Source organism: Aptenodytes patagonicus, chromosome 3 (genome assembly GCF_965638725.1).
Source record: "Aptenodytes patagonicus chromosome 3, bAptPat1.pri.cur, whole genome shotgun sequence".
Taxonomy (NCBI): Eukaryota; Metazoa; Chordata; class Aves; order Sphenisciformes; family Spheniscidae; genus Aptenodytes; species Aptenodytes patagonicus.
The window spans coordinates 83,997,210-84,015,184 of record NC_134951.1 but is presented as its reverse complement, the minus strand read 5'-3'; positions in this window follow the sequence as shown (position 1 = coordinate 84,015,184).

Here is a 17,975-nt window from a genome sequence, read left to right as displayed (position 1 = left end):
CCTGGCTGTGCTCCCTCCTCGCTTGCAGAGCATGTGAAGCTGAAAAGTCCTTGTCTTAGTATAAACACTGCTTAGCAACAACTAAAACATCGGTGTGTTATCACATTATTCTCATGCTAAATCCAAAACACAGCAGTATACTAGCTACTAGGATGAAAATTAACTCTATCCCAGCTGAAACTAGGACAATAAGTCAGAGGAAGGAAGTATCTCAGAGAAAAGTTGTGCTTCTAACATACCTGTCCCCAAACCTGAATTATGCAACTTCATAACATTAGGAGAACCTCTGAAAGGCGTCTTTGGAGAACAACAGCAATGTCACGGATATGGGACTTCCCACAACATTTTATTCCCCCTAATTAAATCTGCCCGTCTGCATGGCCTCTTTCTGCCATGAATGACAATGGGGGAGAAACTGCAAGAAAGGTACGTTCATTACCAGTCAGTTAATTGACTTAGGGTTCATTTTTGTTTAATTTTTGAGGAAAAAAGTCTTCTCACAGATGACGTTAACTGGGTGCTTGCTGAAGAGACATGGACTTTTCTGGTATTCAGTGAATGAGAGGAGAGATTCTGTCATCAGCTTGTAGCTGTGTCCTTGTCCACCTAACTCTGCTCTTATCACTGCTATAGCAGTGTACCGTGCTAGCTGCAGAGATTTGGAATGAGGTTTTAAAGTGCTTTTGCCTGACACAAGTCAGGCCCTCAATGAGCTGGCCGGTATGAATGTGACACAAAAGGACTGCAGCAAAAACGTGTCAAGACTAGTGTGGACAAAGCTGTTGAGGCAGGTGGATTCAGAGCTGCAGGACTGAAAACCTCTTGATGGTCCCAGGCTTGGAGGATTATGTCTGTATTTAAAGCTGCTTTTAGGAGCCACAGCCTGCTTACGTTCTGCTTTATGGATAGAAGGATACAGAGGAAAGGATTTTGAGCACATCGCGTTTGTGATGAGTGACCTTCTTTTTAAGAAGCAAAACACAAGAAACTCTTCTTGGACACACAGCAGTCCCTCCTTGGTGTAAGTCACGCTGGTCTTTTAAGCAGCCTGGGGCTCTTGTGATGATGTGGGCACTGCTCTCCAGAGAAAATAGCAAGGCCTCTGGAAACAGTCACCCAGAACCACTTCTGCAAGTAACTTTTAGGAGAATGGAATTTGCTCAGCAAAAGTTGGGAGAAAAGAGTTCATATATTTCTGATCCTTCATCTGTCCTGCTGATACAAGTTTGAGCTAAGCTTAAAGAGCTTGCTCTCCTGGTGGTAAGTCCCTGTGAGGTAATACCTTTCCTGCGAGTTTCCAGTGAAGGGAGATCCAAAACATGTACAAGCAGATCATAGAATAAACACAGGTTGTAGGCAGTTTCCCAAATTCTTCACTTTTTAAAACTTTTATGGCCTGCCCCTTGTAAATCTGGCTAGGTCACTGAGGGCTGTATTATGACAGGCTTTACGGGGGAACATGGTGGTGGCTGAGAAGGCGTAAATAACCGCTGTTTTCACATCTGTTCTTCAGCAGGAGAGAGCAGTTTGTCTTTCCAGTGTGGTACGAGGCAGGGAATTGTGGAAGATGACAAAATCATAACCTTGTTCTTTTTTTGCATCAGCTGCAGTGGACACTGCTCAAAAAGAGGCATCAAAGTTTCTGCATTTGAACATGTTCCCTCCACGGCTGCTGGTGCTTTTCCCATCTCCATGCGTTACTGGGCTGCCTGCTAGACCTGCTGAGGTCCCGGGACCAATTCTCTCAGTGAGGGTGGGCAGCCCTGGAAGATAAGTTTTTTACTCATCCCTCTCTTAACCACAGACATCACTCAAAGGCTTGTTTCTAAATTAGGCACCAGTAGTAGCTGGCCTGTGTATGGACTTGACTCTCATTGCTGAGTTAGAAGACCCAGCTGTGGAGAAGAGAGGCACCTGTTTTCCAGACACCAGTCAATCTGGGCTCCTACGTGAGGGCTACCTTGAGAATTTCACTGGTATGATTGTATGGTTTCTGGTGTCCAGGTGTAGCTCTTCCTCTGAATTTATTTGATTCTGTATCCATGCAGTGTATACTTACAATGTGATTTTGGAAATGAAGCCTCTGTTGCGTAGTAAAAATACTCACAGGACAATCACTCTGGTATAACTACAAGGTAATATTATATTGCCATAATTATGCAATCATCTGCTCTGTTCAAAAAAACCTTATCATTTTCAGTAATGGGGCCAGCTAATACTGACTTCAGGTGTGGTTTTCCTTCGATCAGAGTTTATCTGTTGGGAAGATGGTGGAAGCAACTAATCCATTTCTCAGGTTTTCTGTTTCCTATTTTATCTTTCTAGACTTCGTTTTATAGAGAGTTCTTTTTTACAGGCAGCCTTTCAGGAAGGCTTCCAAAGGTAACAACTGGAGTCACCTAAAATAAGGACTATATTGCAATTTCCAAATATTTCCATAAATAGATGTGGGGACAAGGGAAAAGGGAGATGCCCAGAGCGGCTGTCTCTGCACTGACTTTTTGTCAGCTCAGCAATATCAAGAAGATTGTCACCCAGTGAAACTCAGTGCAAATTTTTTTTTTTATTTCAAGTGCAATATGCTGACTAAAAGCTGAAGGTATTGCCCTAGAAGAGAGAAGTATTTATTTCTTCTTATGATACCTTCCATTAAAGTGATGATATGCAAATTCCACATTGGAATTTTCAATGTATCCTCCAAAGACTGACATCCTAGCCTGCTCTTCCTGGATGAGTTGTCAACTCAGAAAGAAAACTGAGCCTATAATGTGTCAGTCTGATCCCCACTGAGAGGGCAGGCTCCGAAGGGAGAGCAGAGATTTAAAAAGGAAGGGGTATTAATATGCCAGCAGGTCATATGATACGTAGCATAATTTCTGGGGTCTAGGGTTGATTTCCTTGGCTATGCATGTGAGACTGACAAGTCCACTTGGTGACATGAAGTGCAAAGTTTTGGTTATAATAAATGATCTTGCCTTTCTTTCCTGTGTCTGTGTCTGACTTTTGTACTTGCTTTTCCATGCTTTATTTTACAACATTGAAAGCAGCAAATCCCATGTGTAGACTCTGATCACAACTAGCAGACTGCTGTGAAAGAAACAGGTCGAAATGCTGATCTCACGTGCACCAGGGTGAATCTAGAGTGTCTCCCTGCCAGCTCCAAGCTAGAGGTTTAAACTGGTAGCCTGCCTGAATTTTGTTACATTCTCTGTGGTTTGTGGTTTTTGCTTCCCATGTTTTGTGAAAAGGGACACCGGGACTAAGGAGTGAGGCTTGATCTCTCTTAAATTAAAATTACAATGCGTTATGAGATGGGAGAGGTGATTCTGCTTAGCGCCCTGGGACTTCTGGCTATGCTGGCTTAGTAGTTGCTGTAACAGACTTCGTGTCCCCTTGTGTTTGCCTTACCTGTTTGCCCAGTGTGGTTTGTGGGAAAGTAGCACGCAGGAGGACATCATTGTCATGAGCAGCAGCAAGAAAAGTGCAGCAGCATCCAGTATTAAAAGGAGGGGGGAGCGTTTTCATGTGTTTCAACCAATATGCACACAAAACACCTTCCTTTACTTAGGTTAGACAGGTCCCTGGGCCCAGGAGAATAAGTGACATGGCCGCACTAGTTCATGTCCATGTCCTGGGAGATGGACCCATGGATGTACACTCTCCAGAGCTAACACAAAAAACAACTTACATTTTTCTTTTCTATTGTGGTCGCTGCTTTTCTTCTCCCGGGGTAAGACTCAGCTTGTAGGTCACCAAACTGACTCTTCAGCCAACCTACAGTAGCCTCAAAACTGTGGAATGTTGCTGTAAAAATGCAAACATGTAAAATGAGAAGACATCTAATGCCAGCCTTTTGGTGGAGACTAGATTTAGGCTTAAGACAGCTGGTGCCAGAGCATTTGCCTGTTAATGTTCCTAGGCTCTGGAATGCCTTGCAAGAGGATATCAGAGCAGCAGAATCAATTAGCGGTCTTAAAAGTAACATTAAGACTTCTGGGTGACACAATCATTTTTTACTCAGAAGAGCATATTTTATGAGCTGAGCTGCTAGCTGGAGAGGTGCAATGTCATTGTTACAGGCAAGAGGATAAACCATAGTAAAAAATGCCCACAAAACCAATAAAATTCTTCAGATGATGAGTTCCTTTTATGCTGTGTTCCACCATCTGGGAGCAGGGAAGGAGAAAGCGGGTGGTTTCCAAGTAACATGCACCACTTCATACCTGCCTGACCATGCTCAGATGAGTTATGACTAGGAGTTTACTCTTGGCTGGTCTTTAACCCATACTACATGCCAGTGCAAGGGAGTCAGGGCACATAAGAATTCCCCTCAGATGTCTAATAGGATGACACCACCTTTTATCCAAACACATAAAAATATATGGGACTATTTGCCCGATTAGTTTTTCACTGCAGCAAATGACAGGCAGTGACGGGCAGAGTCCATCTCCCTCCCTCCTGACCTGCGTCAGTGTCCACAACAGAGCAGCAGTAAGTGCCCGCTCCCCTGCAAGCCAGAGGAGGGACTTAGGGAGAAGGGGGACGCAGAGGGATTTCTGCTCAAAGCCATGATGCTGCCCTCCGAGACTTAAGGGAATGTGTTGCCATGCCCTCCTTCAACAGTGTCGTGGTTTAACCTCAGCTGGCAACTGAGCACCACAGAGCTGCTCGCTCACTCTCCCCTCCCTGGTGGGATGGGGGAGACAATTGGAAGAGTAAAAGTGAGCAAACTCGTGGGTTGAGATAAGAACAGTTTAATAATTGAAATATAATAATAATAATAATAATAGAATATACAAAGCAAGTGATGCACAATGCAATTGCTCACCACCCGCCGACCGATGCCCAGCCAGTCCCCGAGCAGCGGCCCCCCCGGCCAGTCTTCCCCAGTTTATGTACTGAGCATAACGTCACATGGTATGGAATGTCCCTTTGGGCAGTTTGGGTCAGCTGTCCTGGCTGTGCCCCCTCCCAGCTCCTCGTGCACCTCCAGCCTTCTCCATCGGTAGAGCATGGGAACCTGAAAAGTCCTTGGCTAGTGTAAGCACTACTTAGCAACAACTAAAACATTGGTGTGTTATCAACATTGTTCTCATCCTAAATCCAAAACACAGCACTGTACCAGCTACTAGGAAGGAAATTAACTCTGTCCCAGCCAAAATCAGGACAAACAGGCATTACCTTGCCTCAGAGGGAGAAGACCCGACTTCTCCCTTGTGCTGTCATTCCTGACCCCAGGGAAGGAGAAGACAGGAGGGGACAAGAGCTGCCATCTCTCCTTGCTCTCAGCTCACAGGGTGACAAATCATACAGGGATCCCCTTCACAGAACCACAATACAGCCATGGAATAACCTCTGCCCACCAGGGTTACATACAAATTGGTGATCTAAACATTTCATATCCTGTCTGCCACATCAGAGCCCTAAGCCTCATCCCATACCTCTTTCCCTGTACAGCAGGCTGTGCGGAACTGAGCCCTGCAGAAACACAACATTGATTCAAGCAAATGTAGACCGGTGGTTTTGCCTTGACGCAGGAAGAGTAAAACCTCAGTTCTCTGCTTGTCAGTGACTTCCTGAATGATATGATGACACTGAATGTGTATCTATTAAGAGGCAATCATCCATACTGATAATGGAAACAACTCAGACAAGCAATGAAATTTTTCCAGATGGCAGCCACTGAACCTGGTTTATTGAGTGATAATTTACTCCATGAACAGTCCCGCATATTTCAGCAGGACCACAAAGTGCTATGCACGGGGAGAATGAAGCAGGAGTGTCTGGTCTTAGCCTGCTCTTTATTGTTTGTAATGAACACCAGTTTTTGGTTGTGTAGCTAAATTCTACACCAGGTACCACACCTGGACTTGGACAGAGGTTGTGCCAAATGCTGCTGCTTTGGCATTGTACAAGGGCTGTAGGCAGAAGGGCAGAGGAAGTATCACTGCAACGGCAGCGCTTTCTTTCTGGTGTCTTCCTAGGTGAAAACACCGCTAATGGGACAACGCTCGCTGCTTTTGTCTGCACAGCCGGTGTACTTTCATCAGCACTCTGTGCAAGGCAAAACATCTTTGGGGACTTTACAGGAAAGAATAAAGGACACAAATAGAAAGCGAGATTGTACGCTGCCTGGTTTTATCAAAAGTGAATTGTGCCAGAAGAACCTGATATGTTATCAAAGAAAGCTAATTGGTTTTCCTGGTAAAGGAAACACGCTGATCTATCTGGCTATCAGCAAAGCATTTGATATGATGCCACATGAGAAATTATTTGTTCAGTGGGGGATGATGGGGTTGGGTAGAAGAACAGTAAGTGTGCAGAGACCTGGCTAAGGAAGGGATGAATACATGTGGTGGTGGAGTTGGAGGGCGACTACTTGTGCAGTTGCTCAAGGAGTAATCTTGGGACTGATTCTGCTTAATATTTTCAGTAATGGCCTCATCATGAAAGGTAAGAGTGTGCAGATGAAATTTGCAGATGACAGTAAGTTTGGGAGCATAGTTATTATGCAAGAAGATCGGGGTATGATACAGGAAGCACTGACTGACCTTGAGGACAGGACTAATAGAAATGGGATGAAATTCAATATTACAGAGTGCAAGGTCGTGCACTTAGGGACTAATAACATGAATTTCCACTACAAGCTGGAGGCTTATCAGCTCGAAACAAGCGTAGAAGAGAAAGACTTGGGCATATTAGTTTATCAGGGGTAACTAAGAAGTAGAGATATCATGCCACCATGAAAAAGACAAATGCAAGCATAGATTATATGAGTCATAGCCTTCCCAAGAGGCAGGGAAGTATCAATGCCACCGGAGAGGGGTGAGATCTCCCCTGGAGCACTGCTGTCTGCCATGGTCAAGAAAGATGAAGCCCTGCCAGCGCAGATGCGGAGCTGGGCTACTAGGAGCATCAGGGGAGCGGGGAGCCTGCTTCCCTGATGTATCAGTTCTGGCCTCCATCGCCCAGCGAGTGGCGGCTGAGAGGGGGCACGGCGGCTTTCTTTAAATACAGCAGTGGGTAAACACAAAGGAGAGGAAAGTATGAATTCAGATCAAGACAATGCTGGCACATGAACAAATACAAATCAACCATGGCTACACTGAGGCTTGGAGGGCTTCTGGTTGCTTTTGGGCAGGGGGTATGGCAGAAAGGCATTCACTTGGTCTGTGGGAGGGATTGAACAACGTGGGGACGGCGGCAGCGGGCGCCTGGGGTTGATGTCCCTGCAGGTCCCTCCCAGCCGCGTGTTGCTGGCTGGCACCTGAGGCTCGACGGGGCTCGGTGCAATCGTAAATGCTCTTCACTCCCTGGGGCTTCCCAATTGCCAGTCTGTCCTCCCGCCCTCCCCCTGGGAACCCATGTGCACTGGCTCGCCCCATGTCAGTGTCCAGCCCCTGGCTGGGATTCCTGTTCAACTGATGGGAATCATGAAAAATTTAATTGTGATGTGTTAGCATGGTGGCAGCACAAGTGAGATGGGACCCAGCCTGGGCTTCACGGAGGCACCAGTTTCCCAGGCCAGCCGAGGCCATTTTGGGCAGCTGTGCTGACCAAAAGCTGCCCCAGCTACTGGAGCACAGGGCTTTGGCCAGCCATGTTTCAGCCCTTTTTGTGTGCTGCTGGAGCTGTCAGCCTCCATTTTAATTGCTTTCACACAGCATCATCCTCTGCAAATCAGAAACTACAGTTCAGAGTTTTTTGTTCTTTTCTTTTAAACGGATAGATTTTTTTTTCTTTTCTCCCTTTTTACCTTCTCTCTCCTCCCTCCCCCTATTTTTCCTTCCCCCCCCCCCCCAATGCTGGTTGACATTTACCAGAACCCAGTGTGATTTAGTGACCTTGGGCATACCGTGCACTTTAATTTGTCAATTTGGGAAATTAATTTGTGGAAGAATGAGTCGAAGTCAGAGGTCAGGCAGTTGGAGCGCAGACCTGCTGACAGGTTGACTGTCGGTGGGGGGCTAATGAGAGCACACCACCAAGTGAACGGAACAAAAGCAGACAGATTACACTGCCCGCTCGCTGGCTGGAGTCAATAACATCGGGCCATTGTGCCTCCATTGGTGCCACGATTTTGCCTCATGTTGCTCGGGCAGCCATTCAGAAACAGCCAGAGTGGCCTTCTGGGAGGAAGGTATCGGTCACTGGGTGCAAGGCTGCTTCACGGTGGGGATGGAGAGCTTGTCGTGGCAGCTCTGCCAGCCCGACCCCAGCGTGGAGGGAGCCATCGGCAAGGTTGTATCTAGGTGTTTGCAGCCCCGAGTGTCTGCGGCCACCTGGAGTCCAGGTGAATTTCAGCATCTCCTCTGGGTACAGACAGCCGTGACTGGGGAAGTGGGATTTGCTTCTGCAGGCAGCATCTGCCTGACTCTGCCCACAGCCTTTGAGGGTAGCTGCAGAGCCAGAGAGCTTGCTGAGCAGCCAGTAAGAAACGTGACGGCTGGTGCTCGGTTCCTTTCCGCTCCAAATTCCCTTTCCTGCTCAGCTGGCAGGGTGTGTATCGGTTAGGCAGATTCCTGTGGGTGCTTGCCATTCATCTGCATGCAGCACAAGCAGAGGTTTGACCAAAACCAAGACCTGAATATGCTGGAGAGAGATTGCATCTGTCGCCCTGAGGCAGCCGAACTGCTGCATCACGCTCAGGCTGCCCCGAAGCCCCTTGGCAAAATGACTGAGCTTTAGAGGATGACGAATGCTTTAAAGTGCCAGCAAATCCTCGGATTCTGCCTTTGAAACAAGGCAGGAGTCAGGCAAGAGGCACGACTAGGTCATGTCAAAGGCAAGACCATATCCACAAGGCTGCTGCGGAAGGGACTCAACAGGACACGCTTGTTAGCTATGTACGTCGAGGCAGAGGCTCCAGCAGCTCTGGAATAGGACAGCTTCTGGGCCTGAATGCGAAAGCTTGGGTCCTTGCATTCAATCCTTTTTCTTTTGGGGCCAGCAAAGGCTGGAAGGACCAGACTCAGCATGCACAGCCCACGGGGCAGGGGGAAAAAACTGCTTGTTTTGCTCTGGCAATAACAGCTGCCTCTGCACACATGAAGTGAGGGTAGGCTTAGAAAGGTGTTTCTTACCGTAAAGTAGCTGGCTAAAATGTGAGGCACTGACAGCTGTTTGGGGAAGGGAGCACAGAGGGCTATGAAAGGAACCTCTTTTCCCCCCTAATAGATAAAGAAAAGGAAGAAAACCTCCCTGGGGCAGCAGCCTGGCTGGCCAGGAAGGTCTCCACAGCTGCGTGCATGTTTTGAGATTTGTACTTGGAGCAGGGCATGGCTCCCAGAGTCTTATATTTTGGGGACTGAACATAATTTCCAGCTATGGCATGATAGCTCTTCAAGTGATCCAGGTCATTTGGTAAATGTAAGGTTGACTCTGAGGGAGATCTCAGGCAGACGATGCCACAGGGAGTGAAAATGAAGACTGCCCTGGATCTCATAACTCCTCTGGTACCGCTCTAACATGGAGTCCCCTTCGGCAGTCATTTGTCTGACTGTCTCTGATGTGGTCAGTCGTGTCCTCTCGTGGGCACTTCAAGCTCCCCCGTTTGGAAGGACAACAGGATGCCTTGTATTTCCATGTTTCCCTCAATGCCATCAGATCCGGCTGCTCTCAGCCACACACCTGCTCCATCCCCACTGGCTGCTGCGACTCTGCATTGTGGTCCTCACCGTCAACATCCTTCCTCCTGGACTTCTTACATTTCACTGGAGCTGGAGAAGACCTCACTCTCACAGCTATCACTAAGCTTCTGAGGTTTGTAGGAGATTGGGGGGTCACTAGACAGCACCAGGGACACAGCGGCAGGGAGAAGGTGAAGTCAGGCAGACTGGGGGAGCAGAAAAGGACCAGGAGGGTGACTTTCAGAGGCTGGCAGGAAGCTGAGACCTTGCAGACCCCATCCCTGCAAATCATCTTGAGCTTTGTGGCTTGCAGCATTTCCCCGCTCTGGTTAAAACCTGGCTCCCATGCTCCCTTTTTCCTTTACAGGTTAGGGTGTTCCAAATATACCTTGGTCCCAAGATGCCTTGTCCATCACTTTGCAGTAAGTAGCGAGAAATTCCTACATGTTTTTTGTTGCCAAACCACAGCAAAGGCTGAGCATCTCGGCAACTTCCAAATTGTTTCTCTTTTGTTTCTCAGACCTGACAAAAGCATCCTGGATGTTGGCATGCCATTCACCCAGGAAATGCAGCACGTAACTTCCAAGAAAGCCTAGCAGCTGGAGCGGCCGCGATTCAGGCTTCAGGCATTTAAACAGTCATGCTCTCCATGTTTGCTCTCCGCTCCATATATGGCCTCGGGCCCCGAAACTGCAGCTGTCCGGGGAGGGCTTTGCCACGGGAGGGGTGTGCAAAGGGTCTCAGTCCCTCTGGCTGCCTGCACAGCTCGCCACTCTCCATATGCACAAGGCAAGCCACGGCCCCGCAGCGGCCCCTGGGCACCCAGCACTCGTGGGTCGGCTCTGTCCTTTGCGTCCCGGGGAATCAGACTTGCGGAGTAATCGGTGACGGTTGCTCTGTGCAAATGTAGGTTTTCCTCTGGTAGGAAAAACTGTAGCAGACCTTTGCCGAGTTTGAACTGCCGTTACGCAGGGGGTGAATTGTTTCATCCCCATCAGGCTGCTCCAGCAAAGCCTGTTCCCCCACCCGGCTGGCGGGGAGCTCGCCTTGCTAGGGTTTAGACTCGGACATCAGATGATACTTCAGTGTGGGCATGGGCTGAGAAGGGTCTTCTCAGCTTACCTTGTTCTGCCCTATTAAATTAGCTCTGAGCAAAAAGACTGAAGATTATTTTATCCAGTAGATTTATCTTTTATCTTTTATCCAGCAGATTTAAGCTCACCTCTAACCTGGATGTACTAACTTGAGCAAACTGTCTCGTTACCTTTTATGACTGCTGTATTAACCCGGGCTTCCCAAGTGACAGTAAGGATAGACAAGAGCAAATAACAGATATTTTGGTTTGCTAGCAAGGCTGAGAAATAGAAACAACAGTGCTTTGGGTCTGCTATTCAGAATTTCTGACATGTCTAAATATAGACTATGTCTTGTTTTGAGGTTGCAGAAACCATTTGTTTTGATTCCTGCCCTTTAGATAAAAACAAAGGAAATCTGGAGGAAGAGCAAGCTTGGTTTGCTGAATGGAGGTAACAAAACCCATGTGCTTTGTAGGTCAGCAGCAAGGACACTTAAAGGGAATTTGGGAGCCGTGGGCTCAAAGCTGCTGGCTGCTCGATTTGCAGTAGGGACTGATGACTCAGGTGCTCTCCCGGTGCACAGGGATGGGGCAGGGGCGCAATTGAAACTGCTCTGCTCTTTAACCTTCCAGTGAGACTGAGCCTTGCCCCCCCAGGCTGCACCATCTCCCATGGGAGCCCGGATCAGAGCGTGACTCTTACTCCTTCCTCCCTCCCCAGCCAGCCTCTTTCCTCCCCTTTGGTGAGAAAAGATGGAGTTTCCTGTTAGCCCAGCTTCAAAAATTGAAACATTTCATCTGGGAAATGCCCAGGCAGATCCCGTTGTCCATTCATTTCTCAGTTTTATGCATGAATTTTTTTGTCCTGCTCCCGAACCGGCTTTGCCACATTCATTAGCAAATAACAGGTTCATGGTTAATGTTTTTTGTGATGAACGCTGGTCTGGCTGCCAGTTGTCACCCCTTGGAGACCGCACCTGCAGATCCGTGGGGACCCCCCCAGGAGCTCACGTTTCCCTGGACCGTGTCACACGTGGTCTCGCTCCAGCTTGCTGCATCCTGCTGGTGACTGCTGATCCTCTCTCAGTTATTCTGCCTGACTTCCCCCAGCCTCGCATTTTAGCTGTTAGCACCACGTTCAATTCCCGAGCAGGTACAAATCCAAACCCTGCAGCAGCTGTGAGAGTCTTTGCCCTGGCACAGCTGGGCTCTGGGGGAAGCCACCTGCAAATCCCAGGGGAGCAGAAGGTGCCGAGGTGTCATCCGTTTGGAGATGAATGTGCTCTGCTCTGCAAAGCAAACCTGCATCTCGGATTTTGGACCCATTTCTGCTTTCTGCTGCTCTGGTAAAATACCAGTGTTTTAACCAGGCTGACCTGGGGTAAATATAAATGGAAGTTGCCCCTTTAAATTCAGACCCCATCATGAGGCAGCAACTCAAGTTACACATCCATAACAAGCTAGAGCTTGGTGTATTTTTTAATTCAAGCTGGTTGGCCTTAAGTTTAGGGAGAACACTACTGAGACGTGGATGGGGCCTTTCTCCTGCTAGTGCAGGATTACTCTCCTTGGGTATATTTCTGGCCTGTACATGGCCTTACACTACACACCCCTCATCTTGGTTCGAAAGAGATCCCCTGTGTCGGTGGCCTGTCAGACTGTCTCTTGGCCTGTAAGTCAGCCTTTCAGATGCAGCAGTTGCGGCTGTAAGCTCCTCCATTCCTTAAATAGCTACCCATCCATCTAGCCTCCTTCAGCGTCTCTCTGCAGGATCCAGATAGAGTTGCAGAGTCTGGCTATTTCTCCCTCTCTACCCCCAGCCTTCCTCTGCAAAACCGACAGCCTCTCTAGCAACAAGTGCTGGCATTTCTACAGTCACTTGCCTTGCCACAAGGTTTGCAAACCTGTTTTTGGGGTAATGCTTAGTCCAAGCTGGACTCGCAGGAGATTCTGGTGAAAATTTCCACATTTCCATGACTGTTTCATCAGTCTGCAGTATGCAGCCAGACTCGTTTGTAGAGTCTGACACTACAACTAGTTATGTCCTATGTGTTATTTTAAAATAAATCAGACATATCTTGTTATCTCTGGCCATTTATCTCCTGGGGAGTGTCACATCTGTCCTTTTCTTCAACTGGAGGTGCTGAGTCCTGCCTCTTTAGTTGAATATGCTGGATTTGAGTTGTGGCACAGGACAGCGGTGTAGCTAAACAAAGTCTTGATGACGTATCACCATTCAATGACAGAAGTTGTTCTTCTCTAAAGCTATGCCACTATCATAAGTGAACAGTATATAAAACACATCCAGTAAGTTGGGGAATTTACTGACATCACTAGAAATATTTGGAAATCCTTATTGATTACTTTTGTCTATATGTCACCCAAGGAATGAATAAGCACCCCCACATCTTAGGGAGACTACGGAAACAACTGGGACCAGAGCAAAGAAGGGCTCCGGATGAGGCAAAGTGCAGGAGGACTAATCACCCATGGATCAGTCGCTACAGGGTGTCAGCGTGGAGGAGGTTCCTCTGGGCTCCACCACACTCATATCAGTACTGGCTCCTTCCTTCCACAGCCACATAAATAATCACACATAGCCAGAAAGATTAAGAACGGATTCACAAAACCATCACCAGAGACACATAAAGTATCTTTTGAGCAACCTTTTTGCTTCTAGCAGCCCAGCCATTGCTGCTGAAACTTGACTGGGACCTCCCTGGTGTGAAAACATCATGATGCGCCTTCTCTCCCTAGTGAACCTGACAAGGGGGCCATGAGGGCATGGTGAGATGACAACTGAACAAGTGGGTAAGGAAAAGCCACGGGGAGAAAAGCTTTCGGGGCAGTGATGTGTCCTCCGCAGGTCTGTATCTGCAGCGGTGGAAAGCACACTGGATATGTGCAAAACAAAAGGAGCATTTGACTGACTCATTAGAAAGCGAGGTGAAATCCCTGGTCTGATGGACAAATGAGCCCTGTGCTCATCGGGTGTGAAACAATCCTTTCTCCCAGCTGTTTTCCTTCCTAAAGAGTGAAAGTTTCCTGTATTCCCTCCTTGACAGCCATCAGTCCCGGTCCTGACTCATTACACCTGTGTGAGGGCTCAGACCAGCATTAACTCCTTGCTTGCTGGAAACCAGGCATGTCCTGTGGATGCCGGTCTCCTCTGCCTCAGTCTTTTCCCCCCTTAGTCCCCATCCCTGCCAACCGGCCCAGCTCATCCAACCTGCGTGACAGCAGAGCCAAGCAGTGAGCAAGGCAAGTGGTGTGTGATCCTTGTGGAGGGTGAGGATGAGAGAGGGTGGCTTTTCTGGATGGGAGCTGTTTCCTAAATGCCAGGGCCTTCCTGTGCTTTCTCTTCCAGATTAAGAAAGCATACGGAAGAAGTATGTTTGAAAGCTGAGACAAAACCTCATCTCCAGGTTTCCTCTTGCTTGGGCTCCTGGCAGGGCAATGGGGAAGGTCACAGCTCTGCAGAAGCTCTGGGTGCACTATAGCGTGCACTAGCTATGGGGCACAGGTGTTGGCAGGAGGGTGAAGGCACCTTGAGGTGCCCAGAGGTAGGAGATTCAGCATCTCCATGAACGGCACTGCCCATCCCAGTGTTTTCTTCTCCATCTCATGCTCCTTAGTTCCCAATTTTACTAAATCCTGGTCTCCTTAGCACATTGGGGCTCTGCTCTAATTCCTAGTTTGCTGTTCTGGTCCTTGCCCTGCCAGCCTGTGGACTTATTTTCCACCTTGGCTCCTGTCCTCATCCACCACGCTGTGTCCTCATCCACCACTCTGGTTCTCCTCGGCCTGACCCTCTTCCCTGTTGAGTTCAGATCAGGGGGAGCGCTCTTGCTGTAGGAGCTCAGGCTTGCCGTGATGCACAGAAATGCAGACAAGCTCCTTAGCACCAGGCTGCTCCATGCCCTCTGCAAGGAAATGCATACAGAGGTGCTCCAGCAAGTCTGTGCTCGGTAGGTTCAAACACTTATTCACATGGCCAAATCTGGGCGTGAAGGGGAATTTTCACAAGGACATCACAAGACAGACGGCCAACATCTCTGCCCGGTTCTTGCTCTGTAGCACAGTGCTACCAGCTCTGCTCACTCAGCTTGTCTTATGTCAGCAAACACCACACTTTTCCCCCTTGTTTCATTCCCAGAAAGATCTGAGCTATCTGGGAGATGTTTTTCACAATGTGCATAGCAGTGAATAATTCACTTTGAGGCAAAAGTCTAGTCTCAAAAGAATCTCTGCAGGAGGGAAGTCTGACAAATCTGTAGGCAACTGAAATAAAAAAATCTCTTACAATGGGAAGCATTGGGCAACCTCGATATCTCTCCTTGCAATCTAATAGTATGGCCCCACAGTCCTTTTGCAAATCATCTGCAGGTATGCATTTTTTCCTCATTTAAGGGCTATTAATATTAAATACAGCAACCATACATTATTTATACTGTTTTATTCATGTATTAATTTTAAATCAATTTTTAAAAGGTGCAGTGCCAGGGATGGAAATGAATTACTTAGGGCAATAAAAAAGGGCAGATCAAGGAGGAAATTAGCCAGAGATATTAAAGCTATAATGAAAGACTTCCTTATATTGGAAGCTTCTAGACTGGAACATTTTAAAAGCTTTCTGTGCTGTGACACATATGTATGATGTTTTTTATTTGCAATTGTATCCTGTTTCCAGGCCTGGTGTTTGCAGGAAGGCACTGGCAGATGGCTGAAGCCAAACCCCAGGGTCCTACTATTGCCCCTTCACCATGGCTTAAGGGAGTATGCAAGGCAAGTGGCAGGGGGACACCAGGCTTGATGAGAAAGGACTGAGTTCAGACAGGTATTTAGGAATGGGTTTCATCTCACTTGGCTTTAGCCATCAAAACCTCTACGCAAGTCACGTAGGCTCCATCTGTAATACAGAAAGAGAGAGACCCCTATAGAAGTGTCGGTCTCTGTTGACTGGACAGCTAAGGTGGCTTGAGATGAATCTCACTCAGGTATTTAAGTAGCTGAAGATCCACCTGAAAATTGCGGTGGAAATGCTGACAACTACTGTAAGTACAAAAGACACCATAAATGTGCCCTAAAGAGGTGAAGGACATAAGTATCTTTTCCATAATTCAAAATGCTTCGCTGTACCGTCTCCTCTTTATTTCTTGTCGTCTCATTTTACCGTAATGGCACTTTGGGTCTCTCAGGCAATGTAACGAGGGTTTAAGCACGTTAGAGCCCCTTTCAGTGCTAAGATCATTAGCAGATTGAAGCAAAGTGCTCCCTTATATCTGTGAGTAAATTATTTATTATGTGTGTTAGAGAGATGGATGGCTGTGGAGATTCCTGGGGAAAACCATGCTGCGACAGAGATTAAATGGAGCTCTTGAGAGTCTCTCTCCCTGGGTCAGATTCATCCCAGGTCTCAGTGGTTTCACTGATCCCAGTACAATTTACACCAAAGATAAGTTTAGTCCTTTAGTCCCAGATCTCAGGGGAAGCCCCAGCTACTTAAAATGCACAGAGGACCTGGATGAGAACATTGTCCCTTGAAGCAGTGGCATGATGAATATGTGTATTATTCGTAAGAGTGGAATCAGTGGATAAATACGCTAGCAGAAACACTGCACATCAGTAAACAGTCCATCTCATTAGTTTTTCTTTTCACTAATACAATCATTCACCCATGGACTACTCTGGATTAAAAAAAAAGATATATCCCTATAATGAACAAGAAAAAGGCACAACTAGGTGACAAAATAGCAGAAAGAAAACAAGAGTGCTTATACTCTTGCATTGTGAAATAGCAGCTTGCTTGTTTTTTTTCCCTCCTGGCGTAGATGCAGACGGAGGAAGTGCGCTAGGACCTAGAGGAAACAGTTCTCTGCATACACCCTCTACCTTCTTCCAGCAAGAAAAATATTATCCACAGAAACAGAAATATACAACGACAAAAAAAAATCTCAGCTGGTTTAGAGAAAGATAAACTACAAAGCAGAGTGTGGGACTTTTTTTCTTCAGTAAGCCACAGAAGTTGTAAAATATTACAAAAGTGTTCTTAGAGGAAGAGGCTGTGTATTGAAGTCGTAAACTATTATAATTGTAATTTAGCCACTAGCTGGCTGAAACTGATATATAATCATAGCCCGCTCGTGGTCATTAATTTTTTTTTTACTTTCTTATTTTTGCATGCTTCAATCTTTTACCTAATAATTAAGCAATCAGTTGCTCAAGGCAAGGCTGCATTAATAAAATATCCATTACCCAGCCCACATTTGGTACTCCCTGTATTAAACGAAAGAGGCAGTGCCTTAAGGGAGTTTATTGCTATCATAAATATAAAGAATAAACATGTTTCCTTTCATTTCACTCCAGATTTCTTTCAATTTTGCTATTTAGAATATGATTGTGAGACAGCATGCAGGAATATGTGAAACGCTACACAGCAAATATGACTTGTCTTTTTGAGACACTCTGGGCTAACCAAGGAGTTGCCCAAACTTATAGCTAGTTCATAGGCACAGCTTTGGAGAATTTAGCTAAACCACCCAAAGCCTATTTGTCAGTATCTCTTTGGTCTGTAAATTAGAAGAGAAGCCGCCCGTTCTGAGGACAGGAGCCCAGTGCCTCCCGGTTCAGCCCAAGTACGAAGTATGTGAAATTTTACTATTTCTTGTCTGCTGGAGCTAGAAGGTGCATGAGAAGACACGGAATAATCAAACAAACTAAACCATGAGTATTTCTGGACATGTTTTCTCCTCTCTCCCATCCAAAAAGATCAGTTTCAGCTTAGCAGAAATTGAGGTCAATTCTTACTTTGTTTAAACTGGCTAGCTTTCCTATGCCCTCAATATCTACCCAGTGCTACTAATCTGCAAACAAGATACAATGCACTGATTCAAACACATGCTAATTTTAGGGCATCATTCGGCTCTTGATGTGCGCAGGGAGCTCCTATTGATCTCTGTAGGGGTTGGTAATGCTCGCTGAGAGCAGATAGGGCACCGGCTTTCCTCCCGTGTATATCTGTGATAAAGGCTAAAAACTCAACATTAGGAAGTCCTCCCCTGCGGCCAAATTCCCAGATGGTGTAAACCAGTAGAGCTTTAATGTCTTTAGTGGGGTTTTGTTGATTTATACCAGATGATGATCTGGATACTACTCTTCCCACATTTCACTTGCAGGTCACTTGTTGGAAAGAAAGTCTGGAGCTGAACCGCTTGGCGGCCGCCCACAGTCCCCCACCACCCACCTGGTGCGCAGGGCTCCCTCTCCAGTCC